General features: G+C 37.7%; 1 protein-coding gene across 1 annotated transcript in view; it reads left to right on the forward strand.

Annotated features, from left to right (window-relative positions):
- The window catches only part of LOC102870436 (amine sulfotransferase-like), a 25,192-nt gene that overhangs the window by 13,247 nt on the left and 7,736 nt on the right, over positions 1-4,209 (forward strand). The gene's annotated exons all lie outside the window — the stretch shown is intronic.

Below are 4,209 nucleotides of genomic sequence, written 5' to 3' on the forward strand. Positions count from 1 at the left end.
GGGGAACAGAGTGGGGGAAAGGAAGGGAGGGAGGGAGGAAGGAGAGAGAGAGAGTGTCAGTCCTGTCTAAAAGGAATGAATATACACAAGGAGGACAGTTCTATTTTTGATATTTCCATATTGACCCTACAACACTCTGCTTATTGTTGTTGTTGATTGCTGTCAAGTGAAGCACAAATCATAGCGACCCTATGAACAAGAGGCCAGAAGCCTTTCTGTAACTATGGTCATTTATCAAAGTTCATAGAGTTTCCAGAGGCATGTTGTTTAGGAAGTGGAGTTCACTTCTACAGATAAATGTATTGATAATACTTTGTCTCATGCATTTTGGGCATATTATCAGGAAGCACTAACCCTTGGAAAAGGACATCGTGCTTCAGAAAGTAGAGTCAGTGAAAAAGGGAAAGAGCAGGATTGTTACGATTTGGAACCAATTCTAAGTTTCTAACAACCACAAATACTGTCCATTTACTGTAAATTCCAGTATAAATATGTGCAGATAAAAATCAGATTGCTTAAGGTACTAAATCACTAATACTCATTTTAAAAAAATTAATGATGGATTCAAAATTTTATGTAGTAAAACTGCAAACATGGCAGCTCTGAGTACTCTGTGATCTTTTCTTCATTATTTCAAAATTTTTATTTTTCATTCCCCTGCCCCAAATTTAAGTATGAAGAAACACTTTCATTGTAGAGTTACTTTAAGAACTAAAGGATGCAGTGCTCCCTTTGAAAGCACATATAATAAAACTGAAACAATACAGAGAAGAGTAGCATGGCCCCTGCTCAAGAATGACATGCAAATTTGTGAAACGTTCCATATTTTCTGAGGAAAAAGAATTATATGGCATATGTAGGTCATCTAATAGAATAGTTGACACCTAGGGAAACACTCTAATATCCATATTGTTGGAAATATTTTTATCCTTCTTCTAAAACAATAATAGGATTCAATCACAGCACTTGATGGATTTCTAACAGTAAAGTGGGAAGTGAACTACAAAACTTTGTTTACCGTTTTTCTGCATTTCTAAGTTCTGCCCTAGATGTGCTCATTAAGTTGTGACAATAAATCTGGAGGACAACCACTTGGCCAACTGACTGGAAAAGATCTCTATTTGTTCCCATTCCAAAGAAAGGTGATCCCACAGAGTGTGGAAATTATCGAACAATGTCATTAATATCACATGTAAGCAAATTTCTGCTGAAGATTACCCCAAAATGAGTGAAACAGCACATCAATAGAGAATTGCCTGAAGTGCAGGCTGGATTTAGAAGGGGTTGTGGTACTAGGGATATTGTAGCTAATGTTATATGGATCTTGGCTGAAAGCAGGGACTGTGTTTCATTGATTATGTAAAGGCATATGACTGTGCGGATCACCACAAAATGTGGCTGACTCTGAGAAGATGGGAATCCCAGAACATATGATTGTGCTGAAGTGAAACCTACACTTGGACCAGGAGGCAGTAGTCAGGACACAGCAAGGAAACATCGCATGTTTTAAAGTTGGGAAGGGTGTGTGACAGGGATGTGTCCTATCTCCATACCTTTTCAGATTATTGGGGAGGCTGGGCTTTAGGAGGAGAAATGTGGTATCAGCATTGGTGGAAGATCCATCAACAATATGAGTTATGCACATGACACAACCCTGCTTGCTGAAATTGAGGTGGATCTGAAGCGCTTGCTCCAGAAAGTCAAGGACTGCAGCCTTCAATATAGATTGAAGCTCAAAATCAAGAAAACAAAGATTCTGACAACTGGGCCAATTGGCAGCATCACCATAGGTGGGTGGTGAAGAAATTAAGACTGTTAACAGCTTTGGTTTGCTTCACTGCACAATCAACATTCCTGGCACCAACAGCCAGGGAATTAAAAGACATATTGTAATGGGAAAGCCTGCTGTCAGAGACATCTGCAAAGTACTGAAGTGCAATGATGTCAGTCTGGAGACGAAGGTACACCTGTTAAAGGCCACGGTCTTTGCAATCACTTGCTTTTCATCAGAAAGCTAGTCAATGATTAGAAAGGTTAGAAGGAGAATTGTTGCCCAGGAGCTGTGGTGTTGGAGAAGAGTATTGAATAGACCATGGACTGCAAAGAGAATGAGCAGGTTCATCCTGGAGAGGATGAAACTATGCTGCACTTGGAGGCAAGGATTCTGAAGGTTCGTCTCACATACTTTGGACATGTGCAAATAGGGACATCATGCTTGGGAGGGTGGAGGGACAGCGCAGGAGAGGAAAACACTCTGAGATGGGCTGATTCAGTGACGGGTAATTCTGGTAAGTGTATCAGAGACAGTGAGATTGGCACAGGACAGAACAGGGTTTAGCACTGTTGTGCACAGGGTCACTATGAATATCAGGTGACTCTAAGGTATATAACAACAACAACAATAACAATAACAAGAGGAAGTTAACTTCTTAGCTCTTTCTTCTATATAAGAAAGATGCAATAACAAACTTCTTCGAGGACTAACACAGATATTTAACTTCGCTTATGGAAGAGATTAAGTAGAGATGGGGGATATTTTTGCCTTTATACTTGTACTTCATAATGGTGGGGTTCTTGTGTTAATTCCCTTAGGTAAAGTTGGAGACTGGAAGCATTATATGACTGTGGAGCAGAGTGAAAGTTTTGACAGGATCTTCCAAAGGAAGATGAAAGATTGTCCCTTGAAGTTCATCTGGGATATAAATGAAGAGTAGAATTCCAATCACAGCTCAAAATAATTACATAATAATCTACTAACTAGGAAATATATTTTAATATACATATTACTTTGTGCTTATGTGATTTTCAATTGAAAAATTCATTGCGTTCTTAACTTGATGTCTCTATTGAGGGAAGTATAAGGAAATTGAAATGAATTATCATAAATTTGATCAAGTTTTCAGTCTCAAAATATTAAAATTATTTGAGAGACAGCATTGTGAGCTTTTGTGATAGCAAGAAAAATAGAAACCATGCGGCATGAATTATATTTTATTAAAATGTTCTGTGGTGTACACGAATTCTTTATTTACAAATAAACTTCAAACCCTCTAAATGAGTTCACTTTTTAAATTAAATCCATATGAGTAGAAATGGGAAAGGAAACAGATAAATATAAATACGAGAATATTTATGATCATTTACAAAATCATAAAAGTTTGTAAAAAGATCTGTGGGGGAAGGATTGGTTACTCATTTAATAATTTAACTATTTGGATAAAAATCATACCATTCAGGTAGGAAGAAACACACCCTGCCATTCACCAAAGAAATTATCTATGCTTAAATTGTTAAATATTGAAGATCTAATCATTAAAAAAATATTAAAATATAGGAGAGAATATTCATAATTCCCAAATGGAGGATAACATTTAATGCATAAAAGCCATGGAAGAAATTAAAAAGGAAGCATTTAGTGAGCTATAGCCATAATATTTCAGAGCAACAGCATTCAGTAAAGTAGAGAAACAGAAACAAATAAATGTCCATCAATAGAAAAATAAACAAACATTATTTCTTGCAAGAGAAATATATGTGTCTCCTACTTGATTTCGTTACCTTGATCTGTAATAGACTCATAGCTGATCATTCCGCAGGTTTTCTGAGTCTGTAAATTGCATAAGAGCAGACTGTCTTTTTTTCTTGGAGTCACTGGTGCTTTCATACTGCCAGAGAGAAGCCACCATTGGGTTAACTGTAATTCTCTACAGACTATGTCACCAAAGCTTAACACTCTACATCTGTAACAATTAGTGCACTACAAAGACGTAACACCATGTGTGACTTTTAGAAACCACGGAAATCCAGACACATGTGAGCATTACTCATTACATAAGATCAAAAACTAGGAAAAAGTCTAAACTATTGGACTTTTGGAAATTATAGGTTTTAACAGCAATAATTGAAGAAAATTGTCTTGGAGAGGATGCAGCTAGAGTGATTTTTGGAGGCAAGAATGATGAGGCTTCACCTCACATACTTTGGGCATGTTGCTAGGAGGGGCTACTCTTCGGAGAGAGACGTGATGCTGGCAAAGGTGGAGGGTTCGCAAAGGAGAGGAAGACTCTGAACCAAGTGGATGGATGCAGTGACAGCTACAATGGGCTCTTGTGCGACAGGAAGTGTGAGCACAGCACAGAATAGGACAAGGTTCTGATCTTTTGTTTGTAGGGTCACTGTGAGTCGAACTAGACTCGATGGAACCTAGTA

This window comes from Elephantulus edwardii, unplaced genomic scaffold (assembly GCF_000299155.1).
Source record: "Elephantulus edwardii isolate Elephantulus edwardi_28Jun2011 unplaced genomic scaffold, EleEdw1.0 scaffold00002, whole genome shotgun sequence".
Lineage (NCBI taxonomy): Eukaryota > Metazoa > Chordata > Mammalia > Macroscelidea > Macroscelididae > Elephantulus > Elephantulus edwardii.